This window comes from Hoplias malabaricus, chromosome 2 (assembly GCF_029633855.1).
Source record: "Hoplias malabaricus isolate fHopMal1 chromosome 2, fHopMal1.hap1, whole genome shotgun sequence".
Classification (NCBI taxonomy): Eukaryota; Metazoa; Chordata; class Actinopteri; order Characiformes; family Erythrinidae; genus Hoplias; species Hoplias malabaricus.
In genome coordinates this window covers 44,978,697-45,003,933 of record NC_089801.1, presented here as the reverse complement: position 1 = coordinate 45,003,933, position 25,237 = coordinate 44,978,697, and positions in this window count along the sequence as shown.

Below are 25,237 nucleotides of genomic sequence, written 5' to 3'. Positions count from 1 at the left end.
AATTGAAAAATAATACATTTTCAACATTTGTAATATTGTCTTTGTTCGATTTTCAATTAAATATTGTTTTTACATTATTTGCGTTCTGTATTTGTTTACATAGCATCCAAACATTTTTAAGTTAACATTGAACTTAAACATAGCAAGCATTTAGCAATATCTTAGCAACCACCAGGAAAACATAGCAACCATTTAGCAAGGGAACCACCAGGGATACCATAGGAAATGCCTAGCTACACACTTTAGCAACCAACTGGGATGCCATAGCAATAGCGCAATAGCCTAGTGACACCGTAGCAATCACTTACCAACCATGTATGAACATCTTTGCAAATACTTGGGATACCATAGCTATAGCCTATAGCAACCACTTAGCAACTAAACACCTGGGAATCAACAGCAACTTGCACAGCTGACTGTGAGAGGGGATCTTGCCTTTGCTGTGATACGACAAGCTACCCCAACTGTTGGTGTCATGATCTGGGAAGCCATCACATACTGACAGTCAGTCAACCCTAGCAGTGATACAAGGGACAGTAACAGCTCAGTGATATGTTCAGGACATCCTGTGGCCACATGTGTTGCCTCCATCTAAATCATACTTGTTTTCTTTTGGTCCTGACCATTGAAGAACAGGGTGAAATAAGGCAAACAATGTATGCAGAGCAACTGACTACATACTGTAATTGTACATTAACATAAACATAACATTTCCATAGTCCCCGCTCAGACTGAGGAACCACACCAAAAAGCCTTAAAAATCTCCACAGAAAGCAAGAGAAACACACCCTGAAGGGGGTGTAAGTCCTTCACAGGGAGACACACTTACTCACAGCTACGGACACTTTTGAGTCACCAATCCACCTACTAACATGTGTTTTTGGACAGTGGGAGGAAACCGGAGCACACAGAGGAAACCCGCATGGACATGGGGAGAACACACCAAACTCCTCACAGACAGTCACCCGGAGCGGGACTTGAACACACAACCCCAGGATATAGGAGCTGTGTGACTGCTTTTAAATGGTGCCACATTTGTAACGAACATGCATTTGTGGGATGAGCAGTAGAGCTGAATTTGTGGGTTGCGCCCACGAAAAAGATGATTGAAGTTTGAAGAAACAAGACAGGTTGACAATTTATTCATTTAACAAACAGGAGCCTCAGTAGACTGTGGAAGAACCATACACAGCCACAACAGCCTGGCACCTCCTCCTCATGCTGGTCACCGGCCTGGTCACACACTGCTGTAGGATGATATCCCATTCTTCAACCAGCATTTGTCACAAGTCAGCCAGTGTGGTTGTGTTGGTCACTCTGGCACGAACAGCACGCCCAAGCTGACCCCACAAAATTCATTGGGGTTGAGGTCAGATAGAGATAGTTCAGTTCCAGACTGGAGATATGGGATTGCCACTGGTTGCAGAATTTCATCTCAGTATCTCTCTGCATTGAGACTTCCTCCAGTGATGACAAGCCTCGTTTGTCCAGTGAAGGAGATACCGCCCCACACCATCACACAAAATAAGTTGTTTGGCATTGGCAGAGAGGATTTGGCAAATTTTTCATGGGCACAGCCCACATACTCAGCTCTACTGCTCATCCCACAAATGCATGTTCCTTACAAATGTGGCACCATTTAAAAGGGAAATTAACAAGCTTTCCAAAGGTATAAGATTTATTGTCAAGAAGCATTGTTACAACAAAAAAATAATCTACGAAACAAATTCCCTTACTTTTTGTGCTATGCTTATTTACATGCAAATTAGTTCTGCTGGAGTTTCATGAATGAGGCCCAGTGAGTGCAGAAACAAGGAGGTGGTGTTACAATTTTGGCTGAAATGTATATAGCAAAAGATTTTACAAAGGTTTATGTAGATTTAAAATATTTATACTTTACCAGCACACACCAGTCCCACATCATGAGTGCAGTTCTTTCTGAGTGAAGATGATGTTGGACAGAAATAAATCTGAGTTTCGTTTCCTCTACACTGAAGCTCCTCTGACCACATCTGGACCTCCCCTCGGCCAAAAGCAGCTGCTCTAAGCACCTCCACAGGATGCCCACAGTCCATCTCTCTACACACAACCTCTGCATCCTGCTGATCAAAGCCAGCATCACACACTGTGGACCAGGTCTCTCCATGAAGCACCTCCACTCTTCCAGAGCAGGGAGAACCACCAACCAGCCGGACTTCTAAAATAATGTGTTGACATATATTCACTTTGTTACTTTCTGCCACAGCTTTAATACAAGATCTACCCAAATGACATAAACACCAGAATTTAGAGATTTGAATCTGTAGTAATTGGTCACAAAATAAGAGATATATATTTAAATTAAATTAAACCGATCATACAGTTTATCAAAGTTCACCTGAACACATGACTCCAGCATCTTTTGAATGATCACAGCTCTGTTCGCCACGTCCTGACGATCTACATTTCTTCAGTGTAAACTCTGATCCAATACAGTCCACATCATCCATCCAGATTGGTCCTGATCCTGCTCCAAAGTGGGTTTCACTGGGAACATTTACAGCCTCTCCACAGCCCAGCTGTCTACACACCACTGCAGCATCAATCATATCCCAGCCATCATCACACACTGTTCCCCACTGATCTTCATAACGAACCTCCACTCTCCCAGCACAGCGACTGCTACCATTCACCAACCTCACACTGTCTGTACAACACAGAGAGAGAGAGAGAGAGAGAGAGAGAGATCCGACTTTATAGCACTGTACACTATACTTCACAGTACACTGTAGTGCATGAATTTTTATTACTGACAGATTAACAGGACGACTGGAGCATATAAAAACACCAATCAGTCATCAATAACATTAAAACCACTGAGAGGTGATGTAAGTAATATTTATCTAATTTCAGTAGCACATGTCGTGGGGTGTGAGATATTGTGATGTGAACAGTCAGTTCTGGAAACTGATGTTGGAAGGCGGACAAGCTGAAGTATATGAGTCTTTACATGGCCAAAGTGTGATGGATAATGGATAATGGATAATACTCAACTAGAGTATCTCTAAAACTACTGAAAGAGTTAATGCTTGCTCTTACAGAAAGAGGTCAGAACACATAGTGCATCACAGCTTGTTGTATATGGATCTACAAAGCCTCTGATCGGTCAGAGTGTTCATACTGACCCCTTTTCACTGATCAAAGTTCAATATGAGCAGAAAGCTGAGAGTGTTGTGCTGTGGGTGATGTACTCCTGGGAAATCTTGGTTCCTGGCATTCATGTGGATGTAAATTTGGCAGGTACCACTTACCTAAACATTTTTCCAGACAAAGTTCACCCTTTCATAGCACTGTTTTCTCTAATGACAGTGATGTAATTCTGCAGGAAAATACTTTTATAAATCTTTTGAAGTCCTTGTCTCTATGGGTCAGAGCTGTTTTAGTGGCATTAGGGACTTACCCATTATTTGGCAGGTGGCTTCAATGTTGTGGCTGACTGATATATATAGAGATAGATGTAGATTTTACATATAAAAACATCTTTAAATGTAATCTGATATTATAGGTTCAGCACAGACAAGAGCAGGTTACTGTGTGTACAGTGTGATAAATAGGTGAAAAATTCATATTTTAAAAATGATATTAATTATTTATACTTTACCAGCACACACCAGTCCCACATCATTATCATGAGTGCAGTTGTGTCTGAGTGAAGATGATGTTGGACAGAAGTAAATCTGAGATTCATTTCCTCTACATTGAAGCTCGTCTGACCACACCTGGACCTCCCCTCGGCCAAAAGCAGCTGCTCCCAGCACCTCCACAGGACGCCCACAGCCCAGCTCTCTACACACAACCTCTGCATCCTGCTGATCAAAGCCAGCATCACACACTGTGGACCAGGTCTCTCCATGAAGCACCTCCACTCTCCCAGAGCACAGATGAGGACCATCAGTGAGTCTGGACTTTCTGTGACCTGTGTGTATTTCAGTTACATTAGGACGGTGCACAGAACAGAAACAGTAATAGATTAACACTCTGTCTTCCTGGTAAATGGTGACAGTAATGAAAGTCAGAGTGGTCGCCAGTCATGATTTTAGTTTGTGAAATTTAATTTTATTTTCTCTGACACTGTGAGACAAAAATAACACAAAAAATAAAACATAAATTTTAAAGAGTCCACATTTTTTTCTTTTCTCCAAAATGTGAAATTCAACAAATACACATCTGTTTTTACAATGAATAAAACTAAAAGCTGTTGAGAGTAAAAAAGAGCTGAGTAAAATTTAGAGCTGTGATCTTCACTATATTCCAGTTTTCCTCCACAAATGATGGTATGATGTAGTTTAGAGTGTGGACTGCTGGGAAATGTAGTTGTAGTTGGAGTGACATTAGTCACTAAAAAGCAGGTGAAAACAGTGTGTTTTAAAACTGCTGCTGTTCTGTAACAGTGTTTCTCTGAGGGTTAGTGTCGTGTGTGTCCTGATAGAGCAGTTAACAAAGGAGACTGAAACATGAACATTACACCGAGTCTCTTTACAACAGAGTTCTGTTTTACAGAAGATTTATAATAAAGAACCTGACCATCCTCAGAGTAAACACCTTTTCTTTCTCCTCTCAGTTTTCTCCCTAATGTTCATCCTGTTCCTCCACAGTGATCTCAGGATGAACAGTGAGAGAAAGGGCTTGTGTTGTGAGAAGTATAAACCAGTCGACTTCCTTTAGTGAGAAACTATATGATCTGCTCCTTCATTCTGAAAAGTGTTTGGCTGTTTCACTTCCCTACAGTCTGTATTTACACATCTCTCATGTCTCTGTTCAGGAACACTGGTGTAAAAGAGTCTTGTTATTCACCACTTATTACACTCAGAATCCTCAGTAAAATGGTGTGATGTTAATGATAATATTAACACAGACTGTGATTCATGTGATGACTGACAGCAGTTTACCTGAGCAGATGACTCCAGCATCTTCACCATGAAAACAGTCATGTTCACCCCATCCTTGTGATCTACATTTCTTCAATGTAGACTCTGATCCATTACAGTCCACTTCATCCATCCAAATTTGTCCTGATCCTGAACCAAAGTGAGCTTTAATCAGTGCATCTACAGCCTCCCCACAATTCAGCTCTCTACACACCACTGCAGCATCACTCATATCCCAGCCATCACCACACACTGTTCCCCACTGTCCTTCATGAAGAACCTCCACTCTCCCAGCACAGGGACTGTCTCCATTCACCAACCTCACACTGTCTGTACAACACAGAGAGAGAGATATGAAATACAATGTGAATGCACAGTTTGAGAATAATGTACAAACACATTGGAGCTTGAAACTTTGTGAAACCTTTAGAATGTCTATATTTCAACAGAAATGTGACCTAAATCCCCATGTTTATTTGTAGTTATTGCAGCAAAAGAGGGTCACGTGAGACATTCATTGCAAAGGTTCACATATTTTTGCCAATCACAAATGTGTAACACTATTATTTTCTTCAATAAAAAATCATTGGGATTAATATTGTTGTCTCATTAATTTAATGAAGTTGTGTATAATTACATGTAGGGCTTGTATGAAAATCTGATGTTATTTAAGGTCATATTTATACAGAAAGAGTTTCTAACTTTCTAGCACCACTGAATATTTAACAATATTTAAATTGTTCCTGGAAATTGAGGAGAATGCAGAAGATTATGAACAGTTTATCAATATTGGAAACAGAGTCTGTCTAAAGTATTATCTGTAATCTAAATGAGGTGTGAAAAGAGAAATAAAGCACTGCCGGTACAGGACAATGTGTGTTTGATATTTTAACATGGTACTGGTACATAGTAACATTCAGCATTAAACACACACCATTGAAATTGCTTTAAATAAGAAGCTACAGCCTTTATTCACCTTACTGTAATGGAAATATTTATATGCCTCTGTTGAAAGACCCTGTCATTAACAGAACTCAGAAACTAAGTGTATGTCAGGTCAGTTCAAGGTCAGTGCTTTATCAGAACAAAACATTCTGTCCCTCATCTTGTTTATCAAACTGGGATGTCTCTAAGGAAACTAAGCTTGCAGAAACTTAGAGTGATTATCTTATGCTTATGACATATAAACTACCTATAAACTCTCTGTGAAACCATCTTCTTTGTCCACATTCACATACTGCTCTGTGCTGTTGTGTGTTGACCACCTTAAGGTTAAATAAAGCACTTTCTAATTGCAAATGCTGTTAGATTCCAATTCTTAACACTTGTATTTATTTTATCCACCATAATTTGGTGTTGTCGGCAGGATTTCACACTGTCTTGGAGTGAACCTGGTGGTTGAATTTTTTTTCCAAAATTCCTTGGTGAGTATCTTGCAATTCCAGAAGTAGTTTATACGTGTGACGTCTGTAAAATACTGTCTGTATGAAGGTGTTAAATTCTTGGTCGCTCCAAGAATCTTAGAAATGGGTCAAGGTGGTTCCGGTGTTACACCGAATTCTGTGACCCTAGAGGGCGCTACTTCATAGTTTTGGCATAGGGGGTCACAATTTCTGACAGCTACCGTCAGAATTTGTGACCTCACTGAATATTAATTACATAAATGTACTTAAAACCGGAATGATTGTAAGGTTTATATGGAGATTCAGTGGGGGTCACAAATTCTGACGGCAGCTGTCAGAAATTGTGACCCCCTATGCCAAAACTATGAAGTAGCGCCCTCTAGGGTCACAGAATTCGGTGTAACACCTGTTTGGGTCATGAAGGAGTAGGTAGCGAGTGTGAAGAGCTCCGACCTAACTTGTAACTTATGTGACCAAATTTAATATCTTTATCATAGGATTGATGTAATTTACACACGTTACAGTGTTATACGACCTTGAACAGCTAATGGCTACCTCCAAACAAAAACAAACTTCTTTGATGACCACGCGAAACACCATTGCTAGTAAGCTAGCTACCAGGGCCTCTGACGCTAGCCCTTCCAAAAGCGACGGATTAACCATGACTCAGCTGGTGCAAGAGCTAGCCAAGCAGCGAGAAAGTTTAAAAGAAGACATCTCTACCCTCATTCCAGAATCACTGGTGCCGTTACAAACTAAAGTGAATGCTTTGACAGAAACGGTGGACTCTGTGGAACAACGACTGACTGCGTCAGAATCACTGGTGATAATTTTGAGAAGATATGTGCAACTGAAACTGCACTGGAGTCATGCTATCCGCACTTTGGAAATTGACGGTCAAGCCATCCGCGCTTCAAATCTAACGCACGTATAGGCGCGTCATTACGGTTTTTCATTGCGGAGAACACCACATCTGCTTTGGGACAGATAGAGAGTCTGAAACCCGCGTTTGAGCAGCGATGTCTCTGTTACTAAATAAATGCACGCAATGCTAAAATGGACTAAATGGGCTAAAATTAACAAGCCATTAGGAATATGTTTCGTTTTAAATCACTTTAAAGAGGCAAAACACGCTTTGATTATTTCATATATTTACGTATTTTTTTTTTACTTTTCTATAAACACTTAACTGGCTTTGAGTAGTAATCCTGGTGGACATGTAGAAATACAGATTACATTTTACTGTCATTAAACAGGGACCTCACTGTATAATATTCTCATGGATTTATACTGAATACCTACCAATATGGATTTCTCAAAAACTACCCATAATGCCTAAACCATTCCACTGTCATTAAACAGAGGGACCGCTTGGCTATTAACTGTATGATTTTGGTAGAATATCACTGTGTACTTTTCCCATAAGCTCATATTACATACGTACTGATATGGATTTCTCAAAAATGACCCATAATGCCTAAACCATTCTACTGTCATTAAACAGAGGGACCTCTTGGCTATCAGCTGTATGATTTTGGTAGAATTTCAATGTGTACTTTTCTCATAAACTCATATTACATACGTACTGATATGGATTTCTCAAAAAATACCCATAATGCCTAAACCATTCCACTGCCATTAATCAGAGGGACATCTTGGCTATCAACTGTCTGATTTTGGCAAAATTTCACTGTGTACTGTGTATCAACAACAAGTGGGACTAAATCAAATAAAATAAAATATCAAATAAAAAACTGAAAAATGGGGCATGCAATATTATTAACGCAAGGGGGGCAATTTTTTATTTGTTAAAAAAGTTTGACACATCCAATAAATTTCATTCCACTTCACGATTATGTCCCACTTGTTGTTGATTCTTCACAAAAAATTAAAGTTAGTTTCCAACCTATACCGAATCACCTCTAACCCCCCCAACTCCAACATCTTAACAACTTGAACGTTAATAATCAAAATTATGAAGAACTTGAATTACTGTGTATTTCCAGATTATGTTTAAAAACAGCTGTGCAGTCTGCCTTCCAATCATCACAGAAAAACAACTGTAACTCAAATGCTTTTGCCATATGTCATGAAAATGCACAAGGTCCTTTCCCATGGGCTTCAGAAAATATCTTTCTTATCTATGCGAAGCATACACAGTGAAATTCTGTCAAACTCATACAGTTGATAGCCAAGAGGTCCCTCTGTTTAATGACAGTGGAATGGTTTAGGCATTATGGGTAATTTTTGAGAAATCCATATTGGAAGGTATTCAGTATTATTTTATTAGAAAAGTATACAGTGAAATTTTGCCAAAATCATACAGTTAATAGCCAAGCGGTCCCTCTGTTTAATGACAGAGGAATGGTTTAGGCATTATGGGTAGTTTGGGTATTCAGTATAAATCCATGAGAATATTATACAGTGAGGTCCCTGTTTAATGACAGTAAAATGTAATCTGTATTTCTACATGTCCACCAGGATTACTATTCAAAGCCAGTAAAGTATTTATAGAAAAGTAAAAAAAATACGTAAATATATGAAATAATCAAAGCGTGTTTTGCCTCTTTAAAGTGATTTAAAACGAAACATATTCCTAATGGCTTGTTAATTTTAGCCCATTTAGTCCATTTTAGCATTGCGTGCATTTATTTAGTAACAGAGACATCGCTGCTCAAACGCGGGTTTCAGACTCTCTATCTGTCCCAAAGCAGATGTGGTGTTCTCCGCAATGAAAAACTGTAATGACGCGCCTATACGTGCATTAGATTTGAAGCGCGGATGGCTTGACCGTCAATTTCCAAAGTGCGGATAGCTTGACTCCAGTGTTAAAAGGTCATAGGCTCTTCATAGTTTAGAAGGAGAGGGTGTATTGGAAGGTTCAGGAGTTAGAAGAGAGCCTGCAGTCTGCCCATGTTCCGGGGGCAGGCATAGGATATGCTCTGTTTGGGGTTATTGGGGTTAAAGGGAGACCTGTACCTGTGAAAGTGTTATTGTTTTTTTCCTATTGAACGTAGATTTTATACTGCATTTTTTATATTATTTGGTATGTTTTTGTTTGTTATTGACAGACGCTTTGGGGTGCACAACCTGTTTTTCATTTCTAACCATGTCACATGTCACATGACGTAAATGATGTCAGGGCGGATATAGGTGTAACGCCAACACGTTTCATTACCTGGAATGTGAAGGGAATGAATGGGCCTAATAAGAGAGCAAAGATTTTTTCACATTTAAAGAGGCTAAGCACAGAAATAATATTTTTACAAGAAACACATTTGAAAATAGCAGATCATATTAGGCTCAGGAAGAACTGGATTGGACAGAGTTTTCATTCTAACTTTAATAATAAGGCACGGGGTGCGGCTATCCTGATCCATAAAAAAATATTGTTTACACCATCTGAAACCATCTCAGACCCCCAGGGGCGATTTGTGATAGCATCTGGGTTGATATTCAGCACTCCAGTAAAATACTAGCAAGTGTTTATACCCCAAATTGGGATGATGTTAAACTCACCTCTCTTTTTCCAAACTTAAACAGATATAGTGTTATTCTATCTGGTGACTTTAGCATGGTTATGGACCCAGATATGGACCGCTCCAGCCCTAGAACTCTGGCATGCTCTAAAATGTCTCTTGCTCTTGGTGAGTTTGCTGACAAAGCAGGCTGGGTTGACCCTTGGAGGTTCTTTAATCCTCACAAAAAGGAATTTTCTTATTTTTCACACGTTCATCACACATATAGTTGGATTGATTTTTTTTTCTCATTGATAAGACACTTCTCCCTTTTACAAAGAAAACTGAATATACCGCAATTGTCGAAACTGATCATGCACCAGTTTCCCTGGATATTTCATTCTCTCAAAATTTCACACAGCCAAGAGTCTGGAGATTAGACACGTCCCTACTTTCAGATAGTCACTTTTGTGAATTCATTGGTAAAGCAATAGATCATATACTTTAACAGGTCTGACTCCATATCCCCATCTACATTATGGGAAACACTTAAAGTCTTTATAAGAGGGAAGATTATTTCTAATTCTATTTCACGCAGCAAGTGGAGAAAACAAAAAGAAAAAGAACTCCTGGAATCAATAAGACACATTGATCAACAATATTCTACCACCCCAACACCTGATTTATATAAAGAAAGGGCTGCACTGATAAACCAATATGACCTATTGTCAACAGAAAGAACAGAAAAACATCAGATTTGGTTAAAAGGACAATATTATGAACATGGAGATAAAGCAGGTCATCTTCTGGCTTACCAGCTTAAATGTAAATCTGCATCTCGCTTAATACCTCAGATACGTAATACATCGCAGTCCTTGACCGTGGACCCAATAGAGATAAACAATACTTTTAGAGATTTCTATTCCAAAATATATACATCTTCTTCCCCACAAGATAAATCAAATATGATGGCTTTCTTAGACAACATTGATGTCCCACAATGTCACACCTTGACACTTTCTGCTTTGTTTTCCTCTTCCATGTGCTCTGTTCGTTGTTTTCCTTCTCCTCACATGGCTTTGTTTATGTTCACTCTCTCCACCTCTTGTTCCGCCTCTCTGTAATTGTCCTCGTTATCTGTGTCAGGTGTGTCTAGTTAGTTCATGTATTTAAGCCCTCTTCCCTCACTTCCTGGTATCGGTCATTTTGTTCATCTCTTTGTTTGTTTCATGGTTTCATTGTGTTTGTTTCACGCTCACGTTTCTTCGTAGTGTTTCTCGTTTGTGGTTCCTCGTTCATTCCCTTACTCCTTTCGTGACCCTTTAGTTCGTTTGTGTTTTGTAATGTGTGATCTCTAGCTTGCCCTGTTTCCTGCTCGTTAATGTTATTTCGTGTTTCTCGTCTAGTTCGTTTGTTTTGTTATTTCTTTATTAAAATTCCGTGTTATAGCGAGTGTGTCCGCCTCCCTGAATCTACTCATCACACCACCCTGACAGAATGACCGATCCAAAAATGGACACAGCTAGCACGGACTACCCGTTTAAGAGAGGTGTAATTCGCCGTACCCCGTTCCGCAAAGATCCCGTGGAGGAGGCGTTGAAAGCGGCTTCAGAGTGGAGTCTACGGCTTCAGTGCATGTCCGGTGTGGTTCCTTTCCCCCGAACAGAAGACTCGATTCAGGAATCGAGTGATTCCTCCAGCGGGAATCGACGGAGCCGGAGGAGAAAGCAGGCTGAAAACCCAGCTCCAGAGAATTACCCCCTCAGGTCCGGAGAGATTTTTGGGGGGGCATTATGGACAAGGGCTGTTAGCCTCAGATCACAGGACATGGGAGATGAGGCTAACAGGGACGCATCTCCGGGGGAACTACGTTCAAAGAAGTCCCTCGAGAGTGCGTCCAAACCCGCTAAATCCTCAACTCGTGCTCGGCGAGCAGCACGAGCACCTGCCTCGCTGGGCGTTTTAACTCCTGTTCCTGGAAGAGCGGCACCTCCGGCCGCGCCTCTCTTCGTGCCCGCGGCACCTCCGGTCGCGCCTCTCTTCGTGAGCGCGGCACCTCCGGCCGCGCCTGTCTCCCTGAGCGCGGTGCCTCCGGCCGCGTCTGTCTCCTTGAGCGCAGCGCCCCCGGCCGCGTCTGTCTCCCTGAGCGCGGTGCCTACGGCCGCGTCTGTCTCCCTGAGCGCAGCACCTACGGCCGCGCCTGTCTTCCTCAGCGCGGTGCCTCCGGCCGCGCCTGTCTCCATGGACGACGTCGCAGATTCTTCTGCCTCCATGGACGTCGTCGCTAGGACCCCAGTTCCTAATCACCGCTCTGCGCCCACTCCTGACATTCAGGAGAAGCTTACAGGCCTCATGGCACGCCTGGAGCTCTCCTTGAAGGCGGCGTCCGCTTCTCCTGTCTTCGAAGGAGCGACGCCCGCCTCTTCTGTTTCCGTAGACGACGTCGCAGATTCCTCTGCCTCCGTGGACGTCGTCGCACTGTCTCCAGTTTCCGTGGACGACGGCGCAGATTCCTCTGCCTCCGTGGACGTCGTCGCACGTTCCCAAGTCTTCGTGGACGACGGCGCAGATTCCTCTGCCTCCGTGGACGTCGTCGCACGTTCTCCAGTTTCCGTGGACGACGTCGCAGATTCCTCTGCCTTCGTGGACGTCGTCGCACATCCTCCTGACTCCTTGGATGACGTCGCAGTTCCGTCTGCCTCCGTGGATGACGTCGTCGCAGTTCCGTCTGCCTCCGTGGATGACGTCGTTGCAGTTCCGTCTGCCTCCGTGGATGACGTCGTTGCAGTTCCGTCTGCCTCCGTGGACGTCGTCGCAGTTCCATCTGCCTCCTTAGACGTCGTCGCAGTTCCGCCTGCCTCCTTGGACCTCACTGCAGATTCCCCTGCCTCCGTGGACGTCGTCGCAGTTCCGCCTGCCTCCTTGGACGTCGTCGCAGTTCCGCCTGCCTCCTTGGACGTCGTCGCAGTTCCGCCTGCCTCCTTGGACGTCGTCGCAGGGTCTCCAGTCTCCGTGAGTACGGCTCCCTTCTGCCCCTGAGACTGTGGCCACGGCCGTTTCTACCCCTGAGACTGTGGCCACGACCGTTTCTACCCCTGAGACTGTGGCTCCGGCCGTTTCTAAGCCAGTGACTGTGGCTCCGGCCGTTTCTAAGCCAGTGACTGTGGCTCCGGCCGTTTCTAAGCCAGTGACTGTGGCTCCGGCCGTTTCTAAGCCAGTGACTGTGGCTCCGGCCGTTTCTAAGCCAGTGACTGTGGCTCCGGCCGTTTCTAAGCCAGTGACTGTGGCTCCGGCCGTTTCTAAGCCAGTGACTGTGGCTCCGGCCGTTTCTAAGCCAGTGACTGTGGCTCCGGCCGTTTCTAAGCCTGTGACTGTGGCTCCGGCCCCAAGGACTTCGAGGCCAATCCCCAGAACTGTACCCAGGCTGGCACCTTGGACAGTCCCACAGACACATGCCAGTCCTGGGTACCACCCAGTTGTTTCTGTTCCTGTTCTGGTTCCTGTCTCTGTCCTTGTCCCTGTGCCTTTGTCTGTTTTTGTTTCTATTCCGGTCCCTGTCACCGTGTTTGTCTCAGTTCCTGTTAATGTCATGGTCCCTGTTCCCTTGCCTCATGTCCAGTTCCCAGTTAAACCCTTTGTCCAGTCTCATGTCAAATTCCCTGTTAGTCCTCTTCAGTCCTCTGTCCAGTCACGTGTATCTGCTCCTGTTTTGTCTCAGTCCCCGTTCAGTGTTCAGCCCAAGGTCCAGTCACGTGTGTTTTCTCCTGCCTATTCTCCGTCTCTTCTCTCTAGTCCTGTCCGATGTCCGTTTAAAGTCTAGTTCCTTGTTCCCTTTTCCATTCTGAGTCTTTTCTAGTTTGTCTTGTTTCTTCTGGCCCCCTCCTGCGCCAGCTCCTGGAGAGTCTCGTTTTTCGCGCTCCGGGAGTTGCGCGTCTTGGGGGGGGCGTCTGTCACACCTTGACACTTTCTGCTTTGTTTTCCTCTTCCATGTGCTCTGTTCGTTGTTTTCCTTCTCCTCACATGGCTTTGTTTATGTTCACTCGCTCCACCTCTTGTTCCGCCTCTCTGTAATTGTCCTCGTTATCTGTGTCAGGTGTGTCTAGTTAGTTCATGTATTTAAGCCCTCTTCCCTCACTTCCTGGTATCGGTCATTTTGTTCATCTCTTTGTTTGTTTCATGGTTTCATTGTGTTTGTTTCACGCTCACGTTTCTTCGTAGTGTTTCTCGTTTGTGGTTCCTCGTTCATTCCCTTACTCCTTTCGTGACCCTTTAGTTCGTTTGTGTTTTGTAATGTGTGATCTCTAGCTTGCCCTGTTTCCTGCTCGTTAATGTTATTTCATGTTTCTCGTCTAGTTCGTTTGTTTTGTTATTTCTTTATTAAAATTCCGTGTTATAGCGAGTGTGTCCGCCTCTCTGAATCTACTCATCACACCACCCTGACACACAAGTAGATACAGAGGCCAAAGACAGCCTTGAAGAAACCATAAAGTTACAGGAGATTGTTGACTCCATTCATAAAATGCAAAGTGGCAAATCACCTGGACCGGACGGTTATACTGTTGAGTTTTATAAAAAGTTCTCTCCTCAACTTACTCCCTGGCTGCTTGAGATGTTTAATCACTCCTTCAATCAGTGACTGTGGGTCATATCGACCTATATCCTTGCTTAACATTGATGTTAAAATTCTAGCCAAACTGCTAGCTTCAAGGCTAGAAAACGTTACAACTAATATCATCTCAAAAGAACAAACTGGTTTCATAAAGGGCCGTCAGTCCTTCACAAATATCCATAAACTTTTAAATGTTATTCACTCTTCTGCATCTAGGGAGACTCCTGAAGTTGTGGTCTCCCTAGATGCGGAAAAAGCATTTGACAGAGTGGAATTTAGTTATTTATTTACTGTACTGAAGAAATTTGGCTTTGGCTCAAACTTTATATCCTGGATACGTTTATTATATACATCTTCTAAAGCATCAGTAATTACTAACAAGATATCTTCCCAACCATTTTCTCTCTCAAGGGGTACACGCCAGGGCTGTCCCCTTAGCCCACTTATATTTACATTAGCTACTGAGCCTTTATCAATTAAATTTAGAACATCCCCCAATATCTTTGGTATTCACAGTATCATGTATTCCCAATATTGTCAATATCCTTAATGACTTTGGGCTTTTCTCTAATTACAAATTAAACTTCCTTAAGAGTGAATGCTTTCCAATTAATCATTTGGCCATTCAGTTACCAGACAATGTCTGGATCCAAAAGTCTGGATTTAATTATTTAGGCATACACATCACCTGTGCTTTCTCTGATCTCTATGAAAATAACTTCAAACCACTCTTGCTTAAATTGGAAGCTGATTTTAAGAGATGGTCTGGTCTTTATTTATCTCTTCCAGGTAGAGTTAGTTGTATAAAAATGAATGTTTGACCCCGTTTTTTGTATCTGTTTCAATGTCTCCCAATATTTTTGTCTAAATCCTTTTTCCAATCTTTAAATAAATTAATCTTCTCTTTTCTTTGGGTAAATAAAAATGCTAGAATCCGCAGAGAGTTTTTAGAAAGGCCTAGGGATAAGGGTGGCCTGGCACTATCTAATTTGAAAAACTACTACTGGGCATCTAATATTCAAAAAGTCATATATTGGTACCAGAGTCCACAGCTGGATCGGTGTAAGATTGAGGCAACCTCCTGCACCTCTACCTCACTTCCTGCTTTGGTCACTGCCGGATCACCACTTTCACCCTCTAAATTCACTTCTAGCCCTGTGGTATCTTCTACTCTTAGGATATGGACACAATTCAGACAACATTTTAATCTAAAATAATTTTCTATATACAGCCCTATTTGTAATAATCACCTTTTCCCTGCTGCCAAAATAGATCACACCTTCACTCTATGGAGGGGGAATGGTTTGGATACATGTGAACACTTTTATATAGATGGTATTTTTGCCAATTTCACTGACCTCTCTGCCAAATTCCACTTACAAAAATCTGACCTATTCAGATATTTTCAGGTCGTCATTTTATTCAAAGTCAGAGTCCAACATTTCCTAATTTTCCAGCGGACTCAGGACTTGAGAAGATTTTGCGTAACCCTATGCATTGCAAGAGGCATATTGCAAACATCTCAAATATAATTACCTCTCTTCAGGAAACGTCATTAGACGGGCTTAGAACTGCATGGTCTGAAGAACCTGGCTATGAAATTCCTTGATACTTCTGGGAATGCGCTCAGGAAAGAATTAATGGAACATCATCTTGTGCCCGACTTAACCTGATACAGTTCAAAGTCTTTCATAGAATTTACTACACTAAATCTAAACTCTCAAGAATTTATGATGACATTGATGACAGGTGTGAGCGCTGCAATTCTGCTCCAGCAAATATGACCCATATGTTTTGGAATTGCCCTAAGTTAACCGAATTTTGGTCATCCATCTGTAAAACACTAAATGCTGCATTTAACACCAAAGTCAAACCATCTGCAGATATGGCCATCTTTGGAGTGTTGACTGACGAACACATGCTACCCACTGACAAGAAGAACGCTTTTGCCTTTGCATCTTTGAGAGCCCATAGAAATATAGTTTTACATTGGAAATCTCCTGATCCACCCAAAGTGTCTGTCTGGCTCACTGAATTAAAAATTTTTCTTGAAATTAGAGAAAATTAAATACTTCACTAGAGGCTCAACAAGACAATTTCACAGGAGGTGGGACCCTCTGATTGAGTACTTTAAAAATCTCAAGACCCTTCCATAAGGCTATGGAGCCCTGAGATATATATTTGATTTTGCCTAATTATTGACATACTTCAATATGTTTTGCCCCGTTGTCTGTCATTATTGTTGTTGTTATTATTATTATTATTTTCAACTTTATTACTTTGCGGACACTAAATTTTCCTAGCATTGCTATTATCATTATTACTGTTTTCCATTTATTTATATATATATATATATATATATATATATATATATATAGTGCATTGCAATGAACCTCCTTTTGGTGAATTAATAGAGGGCATGAAACAAAGGGAACCAGATAACTGTGTTCAATTAGACGAGTTGTAAAATACTGTCACTTTCCCCCCGAGGGGACATTAAATATAAATGAACTAGTCAACTTTAAACAACAATTACAAGCTCAACAAGACAGGTCTGATAAAGCTGAAGAACACTGTAATAGTAACAAAATAAAAAATAAACCAGAGAATTTCCCATGGAAACCAAATTGCCATGATTATGAGACGGGCAGCGCAAAAAGAGGCAGATAAGGAAAAGGAAGCCCAGGTGTGTAAGCACACATCAGACACCTCACATAAAAAAAAAAAAAGGAAACAGTAATCTGTGGTCAGTTTTTAAATTTGCAGAAAGAATCCCTGGATGATTGGCCTCCTCCTCCTCCCGAGCCAAATAATGATGCAGAAGAAACAGCAGAAGAGGGAGAAGAGAATGCTGGCAATGAAGTCGTTATCAACACTCCTCTTACCTCAGCTACTCCCCAGCCATCTCAAGCTCAACTCAACACTAAAGTGGTAGAAGGGATGAAGACGAGAGGAATCTTCCTCAGAAAAAAAGGATGAAGGGTTTGAATGTTTGCAGCAACATGCTAAAGTCTTGGAGGAGCAAATCAGAGAACTGGGAGAAAGAAGCAGAAAAAAGAAAGCAGCGAGACCTACTCCCACTGCACCGCCTCAGGAAAGCCCAGAGGGACCAAGCACCTCGCTTCAAATGCAGAGTATCCAGGTGATGGGACCTAATGGGGCAGATTTTCAGACCATGGAGGGTGGAAGACATAAAGACTGTATGTGAAGATCTCCCTCCAACTTCAGAGGGAGGACTGAAGTTCATAGTCAAGCTGAGGCTTTTTGTGAATGGGTGGAAATCTTCTGTGAATGAACTGACAAACGTATGTGCACACAAGATGAAACTGGAATGGACTAAAGTACAAGGGAATCTTCCTTTTCCTGAAGACATACAGTATGGGGGGCACCCTGGATCACCCTACCCAGTCGCAGTGACTGCCCTCTATACAAGAATCGAAGCAGCGTGTCCAGTCAGACTGAATCTGGACAAACTGTCTCAGTGCAAACAGAAAGAAGGACAGACTGTCGCTGATTATCTACATGAAGTGGAACAAATCCATGAAGCTCACTCTGGACTTCAGAACCCCGCTGACTATCCAGGAAACGACATGAGCGACTTACATGGGAAAGCCACTTAAAAGAACGCTTCCTAAGTGGTTTTAAATCTGACATTTAGACAAAGGCGAGAGATGACTGTGTGGAAGTGGACACAGGAGGACTACAGACCGTCCTGGCCTTTGCAGTGCATGTCAAAAAAGACTAAATGAAAAGGTGAAGAAAGGACAACAAAAAAAAAGCAGCACCAACTGCAGTGTGCTGTGCTGGAGGCGGCAAAAGCTGCTTTCAGAGGAGACAGAAGAAGAGGAAGAGGGCGAGGAAGAGGTAGAGGATGCGGAAGAGGTGGCACTAGCTTCAGAGACTTCTTTCTGTACAAGTGTTACAACTGTAACGAAATGGGACACATTGCTGTTAACTGTCCTGAGAACCTACCAGCAAGAGACATAGTTTGAGGAAGAGGAGGCATGAATCATACAGGGATCAGAACACAGGCCACACAAACATCTGGATCTGGATTGTTTTAAATTATCAAATGCTTATAACAAAACCCTCTGCCTGGCCGACAATTGAATTACAAATTGTGGGCCAAATTGTAACTATTTTAGTTGACACTGGGGCTACAATTTCTGTTTTAAAAACAGGGGCCTTACACCCCGAACCACGTTTATCAGGCAGGAAAACATCTATATTGGGGGTGGGTGGAGTTCCTTTAATGGAATCTTACACTGACAAGCTTTGGTATCACCATGCAGGAAGTGACACAATCCTAAAACATGCTTTCCTTCTATCATCAAATTGCCCTGTGAATCTTTTAGCTAGGGCCCTAATGTGTAAATTAGGAATGAAATTGTTATGCACGAAGGAGGGTATTGAGATAAGCATGTTAAATTTACCACAGATTCCATCCAATCCTACATGCGTGTGGATGGGATGGCAGTTAAAAAAAATCAAATCTATGGTTACCCTTTTTAAATAATTAATGGTCAAAATTTAATTATGATAATGTGAAAATCTCAGGGTATTTGCATCGCACTGCTAGTGTGGAAACCTGGCCTGTTGATATGGAGCAAATGTGTGTGTTCCAAGGTAGAGACAGTGTTAGTCTCTCTAACCACCCTATTTGCTGGAGAGCAATGGGCGGGCTGCGCTGTAAGTTTAACCTCAGATCAGAGTCAATGGTTTCGAGGGGAGGTACCTCACATTTCCTTAGCAAAGGGAGAAATAAAGAATGGAAAGACATGTCAAATTTCATTTTAACTTGTTTAACAATCACTGATTGGCAGCCTGCCCCCTCCAGGGTGTATTCCCACCTTGCACCCAATGATTCCAGGTAGGCTCTGGACCCACCGCGACCCTAAATTGGATAAGCGGTTACAGATAATGAATGAATGAATGAATGAATGATTGGCAGCCTAGTGAAACTGAAAATTGGGAATATTCAAAGACATCCAAAACATATGTAAATTTGTCATTCTCAGCCCAAGCTGAAGTGTCACTTTTGTCTCAGCAAATCAGCATCAGTAATGAAGCAGATTTTCTAGATGCCATTGAACCTTGGCTGTGGTCCAAAGGAAAATATGATGTTGGTCTTATGAAAGGAGCTCCAGAATTAATAATCACTCCAAAAAGTGATTACAGGCCGTGCACAACTCAATATCCTCTGAAAAAGGAGGTCATCGATGGAATAACCCCTATTTTCAACAGTTTGTTGGAAAGATTAATTATTATAGAATGTCCGGACTCACCATGTAGATCTCCAATTTGGCCTGTAAAAAAATCAGCGGCTCCAGGGAAACCGGAGCAGTGGCGTTTTGTTCAAGACTTGCAAGCAGTAAACAAGCTGTTCATGCTCGAGCACCAGAAGTTCCAAACCCTCATACTATTCTGAGTCAGGTGCCAGAAAATTCACAGTGGTTCTCAGTGAATGATTTGGCAAATGCTATTTTCAGTCTGAAAGTGCACAAAAAGACCCTCAATTTTGGTTTGCTTTCTCTTTTCAAGGGAAATCATACACATTCACACGTGTCACACAAGGATACGTTGCATCACCATCTTTTTTCAATGCAGCCCTGAGGGATAACTCAGCTAAGTTCTCTTTCCCAGGTACTAATACATTTCTACAGCATGTAAGTGATCTTTTGATATGTTCCACTGAACAGAACATCTGTATAACTGACACTGTCTCTCTGCTTCATTTCCTAACACAGTATGTCACAGAGCAGACAGGGACAGGATACAACTTGTGCAATCAACAGTCACATATCTGGGACATGATCTGTCAGCAAAGGGAAAGTCACTGTGTGCAAAAAGAGTCTCTGCAATCGCACACATACCAAAACCAACTACAAAAAAGCAACTTCTCTCTTTTCTAGGCATGACTGGATACTGCAGAATGTGGATTCCAAATTATGCACAAACTTCTGCTCCACTACATGACATGGAACATAGAAAGAATCTAACAGCCTCGTCCAAAGTAACCTGGACCCCTGAAGGGGAGGACACATTAGCTTTGCCAAATCCAGAAAAACCTTTTGAGCAATTTGTAGATGAAAAACAAGACTACATGACTTCTGTTGTTTTACAAGAACACGGTAACTAACTTCAACCAGTGGCCTATTTCAGTGGGCGGCTAGACACCGTAGCTCAGGGTTATCCCTACTGCTTAAGAGCATTAGCAGCAGCAGAGAAGGCTATCATAGCTTCTAGAGAGATAGTTGGGTATGCAAACATCACCCTACACGTTCCACATGCAGTGTCCATGATTTTGCTGGAAAAACAGACATCACATCTTAGTGCAGCCAGGTGGCTTAAATATCACACGTTATTGACAGAAATGCTAAATGTTACAGTAAAAAGGTGTACAGTGTTGAACCCAGCTACTCTCCTTCCCACAGAACAGGAAGGGGAGCCCCATGACTGTCTGCACACACTGGACCTTGTCTGCTCTCCACGACCTGATCTGAAACATGTTCCACTCAATAATCCTGATTTAATTCCTTATGTAGATGGATACAGCTGCAAAGACTCTAAAGGCGTGACAAAAACGGTGTTTGCTGTTTTTACACTAACAGACACTTTGCTTACAGGTAGCCTACCTTCCAGTTTTTCAGCACAGGCTGCTGAACTAGTTGCACTGACTGAGGTATGCAAACTAGCCAAAGAAAAGACAGTCACCATCTACACAGACTCCAGGTACAGTTACAGGGTTTGCTCACAGCTTTGGGACCTTGTGGAAACAAAGAAATTTCCTAACATTCCCAGGAAAGGCAATTGCACATCACATATTAGTGTCAGTACTTCTGGATGCCATTCTTTTACCAAAACATGTGGCAGTAGTACATGTACGCGCACATACAAGTGATAAAACCCCAGAAGCATTGGGTAACATGAGAGCAGATTCTGCAGCTAAGAAGGCAGCATCTGACCCTGGGGTGTTTTTAATACAAGCCACCATTGTTGAACCTCAGAATATTACACCTGAGGAAATTCAAAAAACCAGAACAGCTAAAGATGTGAAAACATGGCGAAACTCGGGGTGTACGTTTAATGGGAAAATCCGGTTGGGACAAAACAACAAACCATGTCTACCCTCCTACTACTTTCCTTACTTTGCAAAAATGGTCCATGGAGTGGACCATTGTTTGAGGGGAGGAATGGTAGACGCAGTAAAACAACAGTGGTTTGTAAAAGGCTTCTCAAAGTACTCACAAAACTTTTCAAAAAAGTGTCTCACCTGTCTGAAGGTAAACTCAACAGGTGCCATTTCATATGAACACACACGTGGACATCCAGAACCTGACATGCCTTTTGATCACCTACAAATGGATTTTATTGAATTAACACCATGTCAGAAAAAGAAATATGTACTTGTGATCGTTGACATGTTTTCAAAATGGGTAGAAGCTTTCCCCACTTCTCACCAAGACGCACTAACAGTAGCAAAAATACTGTTGAGGGAAATTGCCCCTAGGATTGGTATTCCTAGGAAAATCTCATCTGACAATGGGCCTTCCTTTGTTAGCAAAATTTTAACACACGAAGTAATTGACATGCCACTACACAAACACTGTGCCTAACACCCTATGAGTGAAGGGGCGGTAGGAATCAAAGTATGTCAAGAAACGGGGCTAAATTGGGTGGAAGCCCTGCCGCTGGTGTGACAAAGAGTATGAAACAAAGAGTGTCATCCAGGACGAAACTCCCCCCTTTCGAAATAATGTTTGGCTGTTTGCCAAATAGAGGATGTGCTCCCAAAAGAGAAACACCTGCCTTGGAAGATGATCACATGCAAAAATATTGTTCAACATTGTGTTCTGTTTTGTCTGATGTGCACAGGAGGGTGAAAGAATCTTTACCAAGCCCAGCAGCTACAGGACACACGGTGAAACCTGGGGATTGGATCCTGACTAAGGACTGGAAAGCGGATCGCTGGTAAGGACCGTTCCAGGTGCTCCTGACTACTCACACCACAGTGAAGACTGCTGAGAGGGACACGTGGGTCCACATCTCACACCACAAAAGAGCCCCCGCCCCAGAAGTTCACCATGGCAGGAAAATTTTACATCTTATTCAACTTCTGCAAGGTGACAGCATTCATCTTCGCCTGCACCGTCCTGACAGCATCCATCTGGATGACAGTGAAAATATTGCGGGAAGCAAACCCTGAGACTACAGAAAGGTTCATAGACTACAGTAAATGTTTAATGGCAATATGTGAACTTCACAGTGAAGACAACTGGTAATGTAAATGACACATGCATTGTATGTTCACTAATGCCACATTCCTTATTGATTCTTTTGAATCTTCAGTTTCTGAAAACACATATGATGATGTGAATAAAACTTGGATGGGTTTAGACACAACTAGTTATAATCTTACTAGAAAATTCATGCAGGAACAATTCAATCCCCATTCTCAGTCCATCTTGTTAACTTTACAAAAAGGTTCCTATGTGAGACAGAATTCTTTAAAACCGTCTCCTATATCGAAATTGAACAATCAAATAACTCAGTTTAAATGTGACGACTATTATACTATTTTATTACTATGTGTAGTAATAAGTTTCCTTTTCAATATTCAGATCCTAAAGTTTCTGTATGTTCTTAGTGTCCTTAGAGACAGGTGGAGGAATTGTAATGGAAATGTTTATATTGTCTCTGTTGAAAGATCCTGTCTGCTTGTTTTGTCTGTATATTCATTTCTAATCGTCAACAGAACTCAGAAACTAAGAGTATGTCAGGTCAGTTTGAAGTCAGTGCTTTATCAGAACAAAACATTCTGTCCCTCATCTTGTTTATCAAACTGGGATGTCTCTAAGGAAACTAAGCTTGCAGAAATTTAGAGTGATTATCTTATGCTTTTGACGTATAAACTACCTATAAACTCTCTGTGAAAACATTTTCTTTGTCCACATTCACATAGTGCTCTGTGTTGACCACCTTAAGGTTAAATAAACTACTTTCTGATTGCAAATGCTCTGTTAGATTTCAATTCTTAAAACTTGTACTTATTTTCTCCACCAGACTTAACGTTTTATATTTGTTATTTTATGTATTTATCACAATGAAATGTTTTGCTTTTCAATGCTGTAAAGGCTGTACATTCAACATGGAATACAAAGAAAAGAGAAACAGCTAGAGTTTATAATTCTGTACCTCGTGGTTTAGTAGAGAGTGTACTCACCAGCTGTGGAGAGAGTGAATGTGGAGAACAGGAGAATGAGAGTCACACAGCTGTTCATCTCCCTCTGTCCTGCACACATTCCATTCACCTCAGCAGCAGAACACACTTCACCTCCACTCCCCCAGAGAGACTGAAGAAACTGAGAGAGAGAGAGAGAGCGAGCTCCCCCAGCCGCCAATCACACTCACTATTACCTTATTAGAAAGAGAAGAGGAAATCATCAAACATTTCAGTAACAAATCAGAGGAGGCATTTTCTTCTTTCTCCATTTTCATCAAAAGAGAGTGACGCTGATGGACAGAACTCCACCTCCGTCTCTAGAGGTGTGTGACTGAGAGAGAGAGAAGAGAGTTAGTGATAGCAGTGTGCTGAGAGGGTCATCAGCAAACAGGAGACTGACTTCAGAGAGAGGAAGCACTCCAGTGGAGAAGAGCTTTAATACTGCACTTGCACACAGCTGATCCACTCACTGATAAACACACACTCTGATAAACACACACTCTGATAAACAACTTACTAATTTACTTTGGAGTTACTAAACAAATATACACTCAAAACTATTAGTTTTTATTCAAAAGTGCTCCAAATGAACTAAACCCAGTCAAATCCATTACATTAATCTAGTTAGAATTGAGCAAGGTGTAATTATTTAAATGTATTTTGACAAACAGAATACAGTTCAAGGAAAATATAATTTTAAACATAAACAGAATAATTCACAAGAAAGAAATGTAATAATAACAGTGTTTTAATGGCAGTCATTTACTTTAACACTTGTATTTTCACATTGATAAATAAGGTCTTACAGAAGCGCTGTGGATCAATCCCTGTAGGAATTAGTTTTCTCCACAAGATGGAGCCAGAGGATTTCTAATGTCTGTGAAGTGCAGCCACACATTCACTACAGGGACAAAAGTTTGTGGACAGCTGCTCATCCCGCGTTTCTTCTGAAATTAAGTCTTTAATGAAGAGTTTGTTTTTCCGAGAATTTGATGGCCTTCAGACACAGAAGCGTTAGTGAGATCAGATATTGATTTAGTTCTGAATCACAATCTCATCCTAAATGTATTTGATGGACCTCCATTACTTCAGAGAACGAGGAAAACGCTTCATACTCCTCTAGTCCACGCTGGGCATTGGGCCTGGTGACCGCTCATGTGCAGCTGCTCCACAGCGTCCTCTTCTATAGACGAGGATATATATATATACGTTCCCTGAAGTAATGGAAATCCATCCAATACATTTAGGATGAGATTGTGATTCAGAACTAAATCAGCCTCCAACTTCACTAACGCTTCTGTGTCTGAAGGCCATCAAATTCTCGGAAAAACAAACTCTCTCTCTCTCTCTCTCTCTCTCTCTCTATATATATATATATATATATATATATATATATATATATATCGAATATATATATATCAGTGGCGGATGCTGGTCTTTCAAGGAGGAGAAGCTCAGTTTCGGCCTACATCATAAAATGTGTCGGTTTATTTATACGTAAATTCTAGCCTCTGTTCCTTTTTAAGAAAATGATCTGTGACCCTGTCGTACCAACAAGGCGTCTTTTCCAGGGACTTGACTAGTGTCCTCTCAATGGCCAGCAGGGCTAGGCTGCTTAAACGGCCTTGGCCCATGTG